General features: G+C 42.4%; 1 protein-coding gene across 6 annotated transcripts in view; it reads right to left on the bottom strand.

Annotated features, from left to right (window-relative positions):
* The window catches only part of LOC144767988 (guanylate-binding protein 3-like), a 232613-nt gene that overhangs the window by 134117 nt on the left and 80952 nt on the right, over positions 1-17544 (bottom strand). For all 6 annotated transcript variants that reach the window (XR_013598404.1, XR_013598405.1, XR_013598406.1 and 3 more), the window contains exons 2-3: positions 11324-11467; positions 5019-5208 (exon numbers count right to left, since the gene is read on the bottom strand). The gene's annotated coding sequence lies outside the window, so the exon portion shown is untranslated. The remainder of the gene's footprint in view (positions 1-5018; positions 5209-11323; positions 11468-17544) is intronic.

Here is a 17544-nt window from a genome sequence, read left to right as displayed (position 1 = left end):
CACCACCGACGACATCAGGACACTGCTAGACAACGGAGAAACCGCGGTCCTCATCCTCCTGGACCTATCAGCCACGTTCAGCACGGTCTGCCATCGCACACTACGAACACGCATCCGCGACACCGGGATCTAAGAGAAAGCCCTGGACTGGACCTTCTCCTTCTTCGCCTGCAGAACACAGAGCGTCCTCCTCCCCCCCTTGCGCTCCGAAGCCACCGAGATCATCAGCGGCATACCCCAGGGCTCATCCCTCAGCCCAACGCTGTTCAACATCTACATGGCACCGCTCGCCCACGTCGCCCGACTGCACGACCTCAACATCATCTCCTACACCGATGACACCCAGCTGATCCTCTCCCTCATCAAAGATCCCCTCTCCGCCCCAAAACCAACCTCCACGAAGGATTGAAGGCCGTCGCCGATTGGATGAGAAACAGCCGACTGAACCTGAACTCGGACAAGATGGATGTCCTCATCCTCGGATCCACCCCCTCGGCCTGGGACGACTCCTGGTGGCCGACCGCACTAGTAACAGCTTCAACGCCCACCGACCTCGCACGCAACCTAGGGGTCATCCTCGACTCGACCCTCTCCATGATAAAGCAGGTCAACGCCGTCTCCTCCTCCTGCTTCAACACCCTCTGCATGCTCCGCAGGATCTACATGTGGATCCCCACCAAAACAAGAAGGACGGTCACCCAGGCCCTCATCAGCAGCAGACTGGACTACGGAAACGCCCTCTATGCAGGAGCCCTGGCCAAACTCCTGAAATGGCTCCAACACATCCAGAACGCCTCCGCGCTCCTGATCCTCAACATCCCTCGCCGCAGCCACATAACACCCCACCTGAGAGACCTGCACTGGCTCCCCGTCAACAAGAGGATAACCTGCAAGCTCCTCACCCATGCACACAAAGCACTCCACAACGCCGGACCAGCGTACCTCAACAGCCGACTAAGCTTCTACACCCCCACCCGCCAGCTCCGCTCCGCCGACCACTCTCTCGCCACTGTCCCCCGTATCCGAAGAGTGACCGCCAGTGGCAGATTATTCTCCCACCTCGCCGCCAAGACATCCCCATCCACCAACGGCATACCAAAGACCTACAGACCTTCAGAAGACTCTGCAAGACCTGGCTTTTCAAACAGTAGCAGCACTCCCCCACCCCTCAGCGTCTTGAGACCCTCCCGAGTAAGTAGTGCACTTTACAAATGATTGATTGATTGATTGATCATGTGTATCGGGGCAAACACTGGAGTAAGGTGGCCAACTGGAACATCTCTCAGGCCCTGCTGGATATGCTCATACCACTTCACTCGGACACATGTGTTCAGGTCAAGCTGGGCACTGGAACACACCTCTCTAAACAGATACCAACAAGCAAAGGGCTGAAGCAGGGGTGTGTTCTTGTGCCCACCTTATTCAACCACTTTTGGGCTGGCCTGACGCAGAGGCTAATCAACAACTACTCCCATGCCCCAAAAATAGGGCGCATGACACTCTACAGCTTCTTGTAATGCTGTTGATGTGGTCCTGGTCAGCCCCACCCAAGTGTGGCTGCAACACCTTCTTAACACAATGCAAGAATATTCTGCTGAGAATGGTCTGAATATTAATCTTGATAAAACGTGAGAAATGATGATTAATAACAGCAAAGAAAGCACACTGGTTTGGTACTAGGCCAACTCACGGATTAAGACAGCAGAAGAAAACAAATACTTAGGGTCAATCATTGATAAAGACAGCCTATTTGGCAATCAAATGTAAGAGCCTGGTGCCACAAGGCCCATCAATCAGCACAACGCTCTTCAGCATCTACATGGCCCCCCTCTATGCCATCATCAGACACCACAGACTCAACATTGTCTCCTATGCCGATGACACCCAGTTCATCCTCTCCCTCATCAAAGACCCCGTCACCACCAGACTCAGCTTTCAGGAAGGTATGAAGGACGTTGCATCCTGGATGTGCAGCAGTTGCCTGAAGCTTAACTCAGAGAAGACAGAGGTCCTCGTCCTCGGACCTTCCCCACCGCCTGGGAAAGCACCTGGGGCCCACCGCCCTCGGCAGCTTGCCCACCCCCATGACCATGCTCGGAACCTCAGTATCGTACTCTACTCCTCCCTTTCCATGACCCAGCTGGTCAACACCATTGCCTCCACCTGCTTCAACACCCTCTGCATCCTTCGCAAGCCCTTCAAATGGATCCACTCGAATCAAGAAAAACCATCACAACACACTCATAACCAGCAGACTATACTACTGAAACGCTCTCTATGCCAGAATCAACAAGTCTGTATTTTGCAAACTGCAGACCATACAGAACACCACAGTGAGACTCGTCCTCTGCATCCCTCGGCAAGAGCACATCACCCAACACCTGTGAGACCTCCACTGGCTCCCCGTTCAGAAGAGAATTACCTTCAAGATACTTACCCACACCTACAAATGCCTCCACAACACTGGACCACAATACCTCAATGAGAGGATCTCCTTCCACGTACCCAAGAGAAAACTCTGTTCTGCTGACCACGCCCTCGCCGGAACCCGACGTATCCAAAGAGCCAGAACGGGCAGAAGGGCCTTCTCCTACATCGGGGCCAAGACCTGGAAAGAGCTCCCGGTGAACATCAGACGTGACCCCTCTCTGAACATCTTCAGGAAGACACTAAAGACATGGCTCTTCGACTGAACGGAGATGCTTACCCACCCCACCCCCTCAGAGCCTTGAGACCCTCAGGGGTGAGTAACGTGCTTACAATTCCCTGATTGATTGATTGGTTCAGGCAGTAATGGTAAAAAATCTTGAACTGAAACTGACAGGGCCAACATTGTCTCCCCTTCGTGGGTGGCGCAAGCCAAGTTCTCACCAACCATAACATGTGGAAGCGAACTACTGAGAGGAAGGGATGGGTAAACACTGAACAATTCTATGGCAAAAGCTTATAGGATCATCTTCAATCTTCCGAACTACACCTCACCGGCACAGATAAGGCTGAAGTTTGGCCTGGAAAAGGAGACATTGGCCAGGTAAGGAGCGTTTATAACTTGCTGGATTCAATTAGGAAGGCAGATTCCAACACCCTGAAATACCATTTGTGGCAGGGCTTGCAACAGCGAGACACCTCAGCCGCCGGGGTCTACATCCAAGAATCATTGTCAGTAACCAGCTTAACCCACCTCTTAGAAATCCCGGCAGCCACTCAGCCTTCAAAAAACTGACATGGAAAACAATAACGCTTCTCTCGCTAACTGAAGATAAGTCTGTCTTTGCAAGTAGAGCCCACACTTGGATGACTCTAAACAACTATCGAGTACTTGCATCCCAAAAATATTTCAACACAGGGTATCCTTTGGCAGAGGAAGCTTACATCGAACATTTGCTATCTCTGCGAAGATCAATTGTCACTACTACTACTGCAGAAATCCAGTAGGGGAAAAGAGATAGCTTCTTAGAGTCCCCTTCAACCAAAAAGGAATCCGCACACAGAGGCAAGCTGTGTTGGCCTGTTTCACTCCTGGGTACTCACACCTGAACTGGCAGGTGGTAAAATATCTAAGATGGGTGGAAAAGAAAAATTGCCATTACGGGTCTGCTTGGCACTCAATTCCACATTTACCACCAATCCCCAGTGAAGCTGCCAGATGCATCTGTCGGCAAGCTGGGCAACTGCAGCCTAATAAGGCATCTGGGTGCAGGAGTGCACACCTGCACCTGAATCTGTCCAACTAGCACTCTACTGCACATCTAGTACCACAGTCGCTCATTCAAACCTCTTGACCTTTGATCCAAGGAGGGACGATTAACAGTACTCAAACTCAGTTTCAAAGTACTTTTAATGTACCTGTGTAATGCATCTTTCTAGTCACACTAATATCAAAAGTTGGTGGGCTAATAACCAGAACTGTATGCTATGCCCGGGGTCACTGGAAATATGCGATTGTACAGGGTGCGCCGATTTTCGCATATTTAAATATTTGCCACATATTCCATCATCTGCTGCATAATCTGCAGATTTTAACAAAAAAATTGTTTCTAGCTCAAACGGTTCAAAAGTCACTAAAACCGCAGTGGCACATGTTACCGCACAGTGGAAGGCCTTTTGCAAAGGTTGCCTGGTCACTTTTCTGTTGCTTATTGCTCTATTTGGGTATTAAACTGGTACTAATGAGGTACTCCAATACCCATGAAGTGTTAACAAGTGTAAAACATACAAAATAATGAAGTAATACTATTAAAGAATGTGTTGCGTCACGCCACATAATTTGGGATTTTTTGCCACAGAATTTACTCAACCCTGCTGCAAACATTGGCCCTTTCCTGCTGCGTAATTCCAGTGGGCGTGGCTATGCCACTCATCACTTCTATATGGTGACTAGGGAGGCTGTGCATCAACACTTTTGCACCCACGTACTCTGCACTTTCAACATACTTCTTGTGTAGTTCCTAATAATACATAGGATCTGCACGTTTAGATAACACAAACTAAGGGATTGGTGTCCAGACTGATTCCCGACACCCCCAAAGGATATGTTAGCCTTTACACCAGCTAGCTCACAGTGTTATCATAAGGCCCCTAACCTTACCAAGGAGTGAATAGTTTCTGGCAACTATTGAACATGACAACCCTTGATCCTTCAGGGACCGTGGAAACAGTACAGTACCTTTTGCTCAGTCTTTCGTGCTCACTTAGTCTCAGGAAGATATACAGAATAAACAATGGGGACGTTTTCAATAAGCATTTATTGAACCAGCGTCATTCTAGTATAAAACATGTTTGTTGTGACAAGCATTAGACAGAAACAGATATATAAGATTACAAGCACCAACAGAGTAAATAAAAGCTAGAATTCTACCATGGTGCTAAAACAGTGAATATATGCAGGCATATAGATACATGGCAGTAATCATGCGCACTCGTAAGATGCAAACCATATCTAAGTGCACCTAAGTATACCTAGCATGTATGTGGGTGTACAGCCAAGAATCCCCTTAGGAAAGAGCAAACCCCATTACCTGATGGGAGAGAATGAAGGGCGTCGTCTTGGGCTCGAGTTGGACCCCGCAAGGGTTGTCAGACCACTGCGTGCTGGAGCATCCGCAGGCCAGGACCTCCGCGTCTAGTGTCAGCATGAAAGCTTCTCCTCTGGTCCCGCAGCGAAGATGTAGTTCTTTTATACCCACAAAATACCCTCAGGCGTCCCACCTAGGTATGAAATGGCTTGTCATTATGTATAGTGGACCTGTCGTCAAAGGATGACATTAGCAGTGACTTTTGTACAGAGTTATTATGCAGAAGATGGTAATCCTGCTGTGTACGTCCTGTGGGAATTAAAATATGTTACTAGGAATCCTAATGCATAATAAATGAGGATAGTTTTGGAGAAAGCTGATCGATATTTAATCATAAAGTGCATAACTAGGTCAAAGGTCTGTGCCGGAACCATTATGTAGAGCATAGTAGGACAAATGTAGGTAAAAGGTTGTGTAGCTACCTAGGCCTATATTGGGGTACATTTGGGCTCATAACACTCTGTTATGTGGGGTTTCTAGATATGCTAATCTAAAGGGGTGCTGAGCCAATAACCTTGAATTGCCTGCGTTGCTCTACACTGCCTTTTTCGCGTGTAAGGAGGATGTGCATCAGCCCTTTAGAACCTATGCACTCTGCACTTTATTGAATTGCTGCACAACTAATTGTTAACATCAGATACTGCCATGATTTTCCTTTCTCCATTGGGAAGATGGGCTTGAATATTCCTATTTTATACCTTAATGAGCATAAAGAACTTTTTACTGGTGATGCAGTTATGGTTATTCCGGTGGTCTTGTGTCATTGGGGTCATGGCCCTGATACACTTATACAATCCACAGCGACAGAGCCTCATTCAGTCTGAATTTTTTCAATTTGCTTTGCATTTTAAGTACAGTTTTATGTGAGGATCCATTCTTTGACTGTTTAGCTGCTGCAAATATTTGATGGAACGTGTGTAATTTTTTTATTAGGTCGAGCCTAGACAGTGCTTGCGCTGTCGCTTAGCAACCTGTTGTAGATGGTTTGTGGAGTTAAACTCTGCCCACTGCTTGCCATTGCTTTTTATTTGCCTGTGCCACTGTCCTTTAGAAATCCTTGCTTGCTACTGGGCAATCCTTCTTCTTTTCCCTACTTTGTATTTCCGCTTTTCTGCCAGGGAGCACCGGCCAAGTACGATCTCCTTACGCTTTCAGTGTTTAAGTATTCTCCTGAGGACTGCTTTTTTTCTTAGGCCATTTTCTGTATCTAGTCAATGTGTAGCTTTCACTTTAAATATAGCGGCCGCCCACTTTTGTTTGTTTCCTTCTGTGTATCAGCACGGCACATCGCGCTGTATCTTAGTTCATTGCTGTTTATACTGCAAGTACAGATGTGGATGGCTCCTTGAAGATTCAACATTAAAAGTGTTCTCACTAAATGCTCAGCTTGAAATGTTACCACGCAAATCAACAACAGAAGATTCGCATGCTTACATCTTCTGCCAACTGCTGGCATGACCCTGAAATTTGACACCAGTGAAAAGAAGATTACAATTATATTAGGAAACAGAACAGGGGCCATGTTGCTAAAAGAAAGGGACTTCTTCATCATAGGAGCTGCGCACAAATTTAATTTAATGTAGGCTCTTTGGGGTTCACCATTGTGCTTCTTCGTAAAGTGGCACTTCCCTCAAGTGTTTGTTGTATGCTTCCCATCTCAACTTGAATTTCACTGCTTTGTCTGTGTTTTTGACTCTTCTTTTTGTCGTCTCATCTGGTCTTTCTGGCTGGTTTTATTTCGATTCTTTGTCAGCCTTTCTATGTCTCTCCATTTCTTTTGCCTCTAAGACACACTTGAGAGTGTATTTATCTAACGCTGTTTCACTTTTCTTTTTTTTATGTTTAATAAGCTTTATTGAATCATAAAATATCAATACAACATAACATAGGCCTAAAGAATATCAATGTAAAGGATAGCTTGCAAGCAAAATAGAGTAGGAAATAAAATCAGAGTAGAAAGCTGTTTACATTTTTAGGGGAAAAAGGGAAAGGAAAAGAGGGGAGGGGGAAAGAAGGGGTAGAAAATATATTTTTTTAAATAGTAAATAAATAGTAATATTATGCTCCGAAAATCGTAAGATATCAAAAACAAGTTAACTGCTGAATAAAAACGTTGCCAAATATTATAAGAAGCAGAAAGAGAGAATAAAGAGGAAGGGTATTCAAGGGGGTTGGAAATTTTCAGAACGATGATGAGAAACAGTATTGATTGAAACCTTATTTAAATAAGTAGTTAATGGCAACCAAAATACATCTCTGTTTACATGTGGATTACATTGGGAGGCATCTAACCTATGATATTGACACACAGTATTCCACCATGACTTAGTTGAAAGCTTGGTCAAACATTTCCAGTTTATCGTAATTTTTGAAATGCTAAAGCTAACATAAGATCAAACAACCCTTTTTTATAGGATGATAAAGTGATGGATTCTGATAGACTTCCATAAAGAGAAGAAGAGTGGACATGGGAGTATGGATCTTAAAAATGTTGGATAGACGAGCCCAAATTTGTTTCCAAAAAGACATTACAGTGGGGCATAAAATAAGAAGATGCGAAAGATCTGCTGATGGAAAATTACAGGATCAACATTTCTTTTTATCTATGTGTGTGAAATTAGCTATATAAATGGGAGTGAAACATAATCTATGATATAGAAAGAACATAGATTGAGTGGTGGAAGCGGATCTCGAGATCTTCAGCGACCGAGCCCAAATCTTATTCCATATATCAGATCTCCATTGAAAATCTAAGTCTGATTCCCAAGCGAGTTCCACCTCAATCTTGACTCGTTCTGGATTCGAGGAATAGGAGAATTTATAAATTAAGGAAGCTTTTGAAAGTGATGCCAACATTTTAAGAAGTGAGTCCTAAGTAATTGAAGGTTAATCAGAAGGGAGGGAGTAGAAAATACTTAGAATTAATTCCATAAGTCTGGAAAATGTATATAAAAATGAACGAGGACAATTGAATGTAGATTGAAAAATAGGAAAAGAACAGGGAGAAGTACCATCAAACAAGTCTTTGACCCAGGTAATCCCCCTTGTTCTCCATGAGGACCAGTACAGAGGTCTATTATTAATGGTGATAAGACGATTATGCCAAAGAGGAGAATGAGTAAAAGCATTTCTGGAGATTATTTTTGGTTGAGAATTGTCTTAACAATGAGCAGGTGTGTTTAAATAGTGGAAGGGATGTGAGGCATTCTTGGCAGGAAAAGAGAGAACTTCATTAGTCGAGAAAGGGGTAAATAATCAGCGTTCAATATTTACCCATAAGGAGTAAAGGGAGAGGATCCCATAAGAAGCCAATGAGAAGCTTGTTTTAAGCAGAAAGCCTTACGATGTAACCGCAAATCTGGAAAATGTACCCCACCAGCAAGCCTCGGTTTTATGAGATAAAATAAAGAAATTCTGGACTTTTTATTTTTCCATAGAAATTTGGAAAGAGAGGAGTCTATTCTTTTAAGAAAGTTGACGGGAATACAGACTGGAATCATTGAAAAGTAATATAGTAGAATTGGAGTGATCATCATCTTAATGGAATCAAGACGACCCCACCAGGAGAGAAAGAGAGGGTTCCAAGAAGAGAAAAGTTTGGAAATGCGATCTAGAGCAACATTCATGTTTAATTTAACTAATTCCGTAATAGAGTTGGAAAACCAAATACCGAGATACTTGATTTTACAGCTGTTACAATGAAAGCCAGTAGAAACAAATTGTTGGTTGAAACAAAATTTGGTAATTTGTAAAACTTCTGTCTTATCAGAGTTAATCTTATAACCTGACACTGCTGAGAAATCGGAGATTTCTTGTAATAATGAAGGGATAGAGGAGTCTGGATTGGAAACGAAGTGTAAAATAGCATAAGCAGATAATTTCAGATGATGATCTCCATATGGGAATCCAAAAATAGAGAGGTTATGATGAATATGAGAGATAGAAGGCTCAAGAGGTAGAACAAATAAAAGGGCAGATAATGGACATCCCTGCCTAACACCTCGATGAAGTGAAAAATGCTGTGAGATTTGGCCATTAAAGATGGTGGAAGCAGAGGGAGCAGAATAAAGGAGGGAGATAAGAGATATTAATTTAGCACCAAAACCATGCCATCGGAGAGATTTAAACAAAAAGGACCAGTCCATCCTATCAAAGGCTTTTTTCTGCATCAATGGAGATCGCCGCAAAGGTAGAGAAGAAGCCTTATTAAAAACATAAAAAATAGATGAGAGTTATCAGAGGTTAGTCTACCCTTGACAAATCCACATTGTTCTGAGCCTATTAAATGAGGGAGAAAAGATTCAACGGTAATACTTAAAGTTTGGCAAAAATCTTATAATCAACATTTATCAAGGAGATGGGGGCGGTAATTTTTGCCTCTAGAAAAGTACCACTTGAAAAAGTTGAAAGAGTTTTGGTAATAATAAATTGGAGAAATGAAGATAAAATTCTACTGAAAAACCGTTAGGACCAGGGGATTTATGTTTCTTGATGAGTTCAAGGAGGAGGAAATTTCCTGAAGTGAGAGATCTATGACTAAAGAAGCGAAATCTAGATCTGAAGAGGAAGGAGGAGGAATAGTACGGAGATATTCATCAATGAGTGAGTTAGATGGGGGTGACTCCGGAGTGTATAAAACACTATAAAATTTAGTTAACTCGTCTAATATATCCTGATCCTTGAAAAGATGTTTACCATCCGTTGATTGAATAGAAACGATTAGTGTTCTCTCTTTACTAGATTTTAATTAATTAGCAAGGAGTGAGCCAACTTTATTTCGACCCCCATAATATCTGGCACAACCTCGGAGCAAAGTGAAGGAAGCATTATCAGTAGAAATTTTATTTAACTCCATCTTTGCACGAATACGTTTCTGCAGAGTGGAATCAGATGAGGAAGTATAAAACTGATGTTCTAAGTGTTTAATGGAAGACAATCAAGCTTTATATTTATTGGAGGTCTGTTTCTTTTTCTTAGAGACAAAATCTATACTAAAACCTCGAGCAGAGGCTGGAAAACTATCCCACACCTAAACAGGGGACATCGAAGAGTCTTCATTAATAGAAAAAAATTCTTCAGCAAAAGAGGTGAAGAAAGAGGAAAAACTGGATCCTGTAAAAGATAATTATTAAATCTCCCCCTGGAAGCTTTAGAGCGGGAAGGGAGTAAGTCAAAGTCAACAACCACTGGAGCATGATCCGAAATCCAAATGGGCTTGAGGAGGAAACGAGGTTCTGGGCCAAGGATTTAGAAAGAAATGTATAATCAATCCGGGATAGGGATCCATGTGGAGGGGAAAAAAAAGAAAATTCAGATTGGTCTGGATAGCATAGTCTCTAGGTGTCAACAAGATGAGTCTGTGTGATAGTATTGAGAAATTGTGAGTTTTATAAAGAATTAAACGTACTTTGGATTTGTGATCAATAAAGGGGTGCATACCTTAATAAGAATCACCTCCAAGTATAAAACATTCATCTTTATATTGAAAAAACGTATCTGTAACAGTAGTCCAAAAAGAGGGATCGGGTTGAGTTGGGCCATAAAGATTAAACACAGTGAGAGAGATATTATTAATTAGTAGTTTGACCAAAATCCACCTACCATCAGAATCAATAACTTGCGTTACAACAGAGCATTTCAACTTTTTATGGCATAAAACAACAACCCCATTTTTTTGTAGGAGATACTAATACTGAGCCAACCCAATTACGTTTGAGTTTAAGAGCTTCAGCCTCAGATAAATATGTTTTTTTTGTAATAAAACTAAATCAGGTTTATAGGAGCAAAATGTAAAAGAATTATCTGCCTCTTTATAGGATTATTAAAACCCTTTACATTTTATGTAATAACTCTGAATGAAAAAGACTAACATTATAAATAATGCAGTGTAATATTGAAAAATGCAAATGGGTATAAAATTAAGAATGAGCATGTGAAATAGTAAGATAAAGAAATAATAGGAATAAAGTCATAGGATATACAAAATAGATGTGTAGAAAAAAAATGTGGAAGATGGAGGTAAGTGAAGAAAACTGCATAATCATCAAGCAGCAATAAAGGAAGAAGCAAATGAGAGTTTGAAAGAAAAAGACAAGAAAAAAAGATGGAGGGGTCAGTCAGAAGAAGAGAAGGGAATAATATATCCATTAGAAAACAGGAAGAGAGAAGGAGAAGAGGGAAGAAGGAAAGAGAGAAGTAAACTAAGAAGAGACAGTACATATCCGAAACGGATGACTGAAAAAACATACCTGAGGGGGACAAGGAGAGAAGCACACTGGGGCGAGAACGACACACGAAAAGATGAAACGCCCGAACCTGGGGAGTCCGGACCGCATCAGGACGAGGAAGGGAAAGGAAACGGACCATAAGTATTTGAACATAAACAGACGAGCCTGTAGGGATATACAAAAGAGAGACAATAAACATCAGGTAAAATATGAAAAGTTGGGTGGCCAGCAAACATAAGACAATGAATAAGATAAACATGAGCAACAGATGGAACTTTAAATAAACAACATTAGAAGAACTTAAAAAATAAATAAATAATACACTGAAAGACCGATAAATAGACAACTAATGCACCATTAGAAGGATTAGCAAAGTCCATGACATAGCTAGAAAAATTCTAACCGTTAGAAGAACCAGCAATGTCCATATCACTTGTAGTATGGGAGTGAATAAAGTTCCTAAGTTCCGCAGGGATCTTGAAAAGACCAAGGGGCAGATGTATCAAGATACGCTTTTGCGATTCTCAAATAGCGATTTTTAAGGAATCGCTATTTGAGAATTGCAAAATGGTATGTATGTAGAAATTCGCTAGTTCTTAGCGATTTCTTAAAATCGCAATTAAGGAATAATTTCCCATTCATTCCTATGGGCCAGGAGGCCCATAAGAATGAATGTGAAATTATTCTCAATTTGCGATTCGCAATTTGCGAATCTCACATTGAGAATAATTTCAAGGGTGCAGGGGTGTCTCAAGGACACCCTGCTGCACCCCTGAAATTGATATGTGTGCGCATATGGTGCACATACATGCCCTAAGAGCATGTATGAGCGTCACATGGCACCTTTACAAATTGCAAAATGTGCATTTGTAAAAGAATTCGCAAATTACCACCAACTACAAGTTGGTGGTAATTTGCGATTTCTTAGCTTAAATTCGCAAAACTGAAATGCTTAATACATAGCATTTAAGAAATTGCAATTTGCGATTTCTTAAATGCTTACGCAATATTAAGGAATCGCAAAATGTGCGATTCCTTAATATTGCGAGGCTTTTTGCATGATACATGCCATTTCCCGTTTTTTTTGTCGCAAACGCTGCTATTTTGCGATTTGCAGCGTTTGCGACAAAAAAAACGCTTGATACATCTGCCCCCAAGTCTAGTTTTGAAAAGTAGCCTTAAAAATGCTGGGTTGAAAAAGGCCATATAGAGCACCAAGAGCGCATAGGGGTGCTCGAAGATTAAGGAACTCCCTCCTTCTGGCTGCAGCAGCATTAGAGCCATCTTGAGAAAAAAACACCATCTGACCAAGACAAGAAATTTGTCGTTTGGCTCTAGATGCAGAGAGGATTGAGAGCAAGTCAGTAAATTTTAAGAAAAGAATTATGACTCTCCTTGGTTTGACCAATGTTGTAGAAAGTGGAGGACAAAGACCAAGTCTGTGAGCTCTGTGGATACTGAGGGACGTAGAAGAAGGCATTTCTAAGAGCTTCGGCAAAAAGGAGGAAAAAAGGGAGACAGGATCATCACCTTCTAAAGCTTCAGGCAATCCATAAATACTTAGATTGTTCCTCCAATTCCTATTTTTCAAATCCTCAGTATGTTGTTGAACATTACGAACCTCCTTTTCTAAAGAAGAAAGTCTCTGAGAGTCACCTTGGACCAGTGAAAGTTGCTGTTCCATTGAAGAGACTCTACTTTCCATTGAAGACCACTTTTCCTCTAGGAATTGCATTTTGCTGTTTGTTTCCTCTACAAACGGGCATAAGGCACGGATTTCCTCCAACAACAGCTCCAAGGAAATGGGAGATGACGATTTGTCGGTAGAAGGAGGATCATGCTTTAGACGTTTAGAAGACGAAGAAGGCGGAGAAGTTTTAATAGTTGTAGACTGTGATGAGGAATTGTGATTGGAAGCAACACAAGTCATTGTTCCTGTGGTACAAGATGAATTTAGCACTGAAGAAGGAAGTGGATTTGTCAATGAAGTTCGTTTTTTAGGTACAAAAACAAATTGTGGTTTACGCAGTCTTCCCATAAATAAGAGTCACTCAAGTAGCACAGCGTCCGTTGCACGACCTAAACAGCAAAAGTAGCTTCTAAACTACACAGAAAGAATAATATAGAGTGACCACTTGGGGTGACTAAAAACGTCATGAATAGAAAAGCTAGTCATGAATAGGCATAATTGAGGAACCAGCAAAAATGAAGCATTCAAAAATGATTGCAAAGAAAAGTAGATGTAGCAATATCCACTTAAGAAGGTCATAAGAGCTCCAAATAAACCTTGGAAAAGTGAGGCAAACCTTGAAGAGCGCAGTGCTGCATATGGTTCATTGTATCGCCTGATGGAGTAATAAAGACAAAATGGTGGGCTCACTGAGACAAGTGAGATATTCAATGAAATGTCCAAAAGGTCGCACTGCAGAGGACATGAAATTTCCCACTCTGAGAAGGTGTGCTGCATCTAGTAAAGTGATTCAGCTATAGAGCTCTGGAAAGTGAGGAGACGATAAAAGTACATGCTCGCTGTATCGGAGGAGCCGGCATATATCTAAGATGGCGGACGCGCTGAAGAGAGACGGCCGGCGGCAAAAAGGAATATAGGCGCAACGCACTTAATGGTGCACAACAGCTCAACAGGGTTCTGGTATGTTCCGGTTGTGGTGAGGGTGATTTTCCGATGACAATAGGTGCGGGAAACGCACCTGCATGTCACGAAGAGTCTCAATGCGGCGGAACTTCCTCGCCAGGCGGCCATCTTGATCGGCGCCATAACCACACCACTCGCTGTTTCACTTTTCATTGGGCATCAAAGGCAGCTTTGAAGGGATATTATTTATAGCTGGTCGTATTCTCCCTCAAAAGACCCCAGAGCTGCCAGGTCAGTGGATTAGGGCAGTGACATGTTTATGGAGGTATCATGCACAAAATCTTACCGTTTTAGTGTAACGCATGGGCTGCACTCTCAAGCACACTCTCCTCCCCCATAAAAAAGGGAGGGATGCATCCGCTGCTGCCAGGAGCGGCCCGTGCAGGTAAGAGCATAGGGTGGTGGGGCAGGGTTGAGGGGGACAACCACGAGGTAAAATGAAATAAATAATTAATTACCCCACGTCGTCTGTCAAAATTATCCTCCACCTGGTCCCACTGGCCCAACACTCTTACCTGCACAGTCCACGGCTGGCTGTCGCACAGCACTAGGATGCTAACAAATGCACTTCTTATGGCTTCCACAAACTTCCCAAGCACTCCACTGGCTTCAGTCTTTACCACCTGGATGGTCTCACCCAACCCTGACTGCCGGAGATGTGAAAAATAAACACAAGGTGATATTTCACCACGCCAACAGAAAGCAATCATCTAGATTGTATTTCTTTTTTTTACCTCAATAAAAACAACAGATGTATTTTTCATACTGAACACAGTCATAATTATGTTGTCGGGTTGGGTGTACATTTTAATCCATGTTCTGTGTTTCTATATAGTGACAGAGCATGCTTGCCTCATCATGCCAACTACGCCCTGAGTTATTTGAGTGTGAGGGGTAATTTGACAGAGAGCAAATAATGTGTATTTGCTTCTCTAATTTATGGCTTACACACAAGGCTTACTTTTTTGCAGTGATGCTAAGGAACCCGCAGTCGGAACAATGAAAAGTCATTGCACCGAATGCCAAGGCTGCATAGTCTTAATTCCACCTCAGGTCTCGTTACTCCACTACCAGACACTCTCTGTCCATTTATCTCACTCTTGCAGGTTCCTGATTTCTCCCTTTGTGATGTTTTTTCCGTCTTTTTATTCCTCCGTCATTTCACTTTCATGTTTTTTTTCTCAGAAAAATAGGTGTCAGTCCCCAAAAATGAGTGCGTCTCAAATTAAGCACTGCTTGTCTGTGCCTGCGTCTATTCGTTCTCCCAAATGTCACATTTGTCATTTATTTTCTCCAATTCCTCCTTGCACAGACCAAATAGTGTGTTCTTTCTCCTTGTTGTATGTCCCACTACACACTTACTTTACTTTCCTGACGTATCACTGACTATTGCACCTATTGCACCTTATATCAACACCCAAGGGTGATTTAAAAATTGCCTGGACATGTTCACCAGCATAATTTTCTATTTCTGCAAAGTTCAAACATAACACGGTTGTGCATAGACAGTGCTTGCCTTTCAATCTTCCACTGGGACATGTGCACCAGACCCACCCAGCACTCTCTTCCTAGCGTACACTTTTCCCATGTTAAAAATGACGCAAAAGTGGCGCAAGGGCCTTGTAAATAAGCCCCAAATGTTTTATTTACTGACTGGTAAATGCATTGCACAGACTGCTTTCTTTGCTCGAGTTAATTACTCATTGAGGGACATCGAGCCTCAGGGTCACACTCCCTCAACTAAAAAGTAATACACATAAGTCCCTCTCGCACTCATCACCTCCTCTTTTCGTTGACCAAGCCTTTGCTTCCTAGGTGGCCTGGTTAGAAAGGGCAGGAGAGCAGGTGTAATCAATTCGGGCAAAGGAAGCACTCTGAGTAATGCATTTACCAGTGAGTAAATGAAACATTACCTCATACAGCTGTCTTCCCAACTAGTCAGTGAGAAATAGGAAACGATACAAGACCAGGACAACAGGTATGCAAGCCAAAAAGTTTATTCGTATATCAGTTTGTCACTATTCAGCATAGACGAGAAACCTTTGATCCAAAGATATCATGGATTTCTGGGCCATTTGTATGAAGGCAATTTCGCGATCGCAAACGCCGAAATTCGCCGTAATTCGGCATTTGTGATCGCAAAATAGCTAAGTGGTATGTATGTAAGCAAAACAGCCTTGCAAAATAAGAAATCGCAAATTTGCGATTCCCATTTTGCGATTGCACTTAAGGAATCGCAATTTGCAATTCCTTAAATGCAATGTATGAGGCCCAGAAAAACTGCAATTTGGCCATAAGGAATTGCAAATTACCACCAACTTCAAGTTGGTGGTAATTTGCGATTTCTTTGAAAAATGCATTTTTTTGCATTTTTCAAAGTGCCACATTGGCACTCATGCACATTTCAGGGGTGCAACAGGGTGTCCTTTTGACATCCTGGCACCCTTGAAATTGCAATCTCAATTTTCGATTCTCTAATTGAGAATCGCAAATTGAGAATGTCTTCCATTTATTCATGAATGAGGAGGTATTTCTTAATTGCGAATTGCAATTTGTGATTCGCAATTAAGGAATATGTAGAATTCGCAAAATAATTTGCAAATCCTACATACATAGATAGCATTTTGCGATTCTCAAATAGCGATTCTCTGTCTCCTAAAACACTCTGTGGTGTTTCACAAATGTGGAAGGGACCACCCACGTGACTTTACAACAGATATCCACCAAGGATGCTGCTTGTGCTTCAGCCCACAAAGTGGACACCCCTTACACAGAATGGCCTTTCACCCCTTTAGCTGGGGCCTCACTTAACTCCCCATAGGCTAGAATAATAGAGGACCTAACCCATCTGCTTGGTGTCTGAACTGAAGGCTACAACCCTGTTTTGCCACTCCAAAATGAACAAGTAGGCTATTCGTGCCCCTAGAAGCACTAAACTCCACATAATTCAACACAATGTCACACAACTCCACAACACACAATTCAGCGCCATGCAATTCCACACCTCGCAACATAATTTCACTCCACATAATATCACTCAACACCTCATAATTCAACTTCATCTAATTACACACTACTCGATACCACATAAATAGGCCCCACATAAATCCACTCTATGTCACATAACAACAATCCATATAAATACACTCCATGCACCAGGCCACATAATTCTACTCAACATAATTTCACTTAATGCTACCCTGTTCCAAACCACACTATTCAACTCCACACAAATTCATTCAACACCACATAATTGAACACCAAGTCACGCAATTCCACTCGACAAAACAATTCCACCACACACCATATATATCCAATTCACAACACATAATTCAAATTCATACCGCAAAATTCGACAGCACCCCACATAATTAAACTCCATTACATTTCACTCCACAACACAAAATACCATTCCACACAATTACACTCCATTTCACGCAATCCCAAGTCCTCTTCCCGAACTAGATATTACTAGCTCCCTCCGTGCAACCTCGCCCAGTACCACTACCATATATTGTCTATCATACCCTGTTCATTTCCTGCCTCGATGCATCCAGCACCAGTCCCCATTACCAGCCTCGTGTGTCCT

Source organism: Lissotriton helveticus, chromosome 7 (genome assembly GCF_964261635.1).
Source record: "Lissotriton helveticus chromosome 7, aLisHel1.1, whole genome shotgun sequence".
Lineage (NCBI taxonomy): Eukaryota > Metazoa > Chordata > Amphibia > Caudata > Salamandridae > Lissotriton > Lissotriton helveticus.
This window is presented reverse-complemented; position numbering and strand designations above follow the sequence as displayed.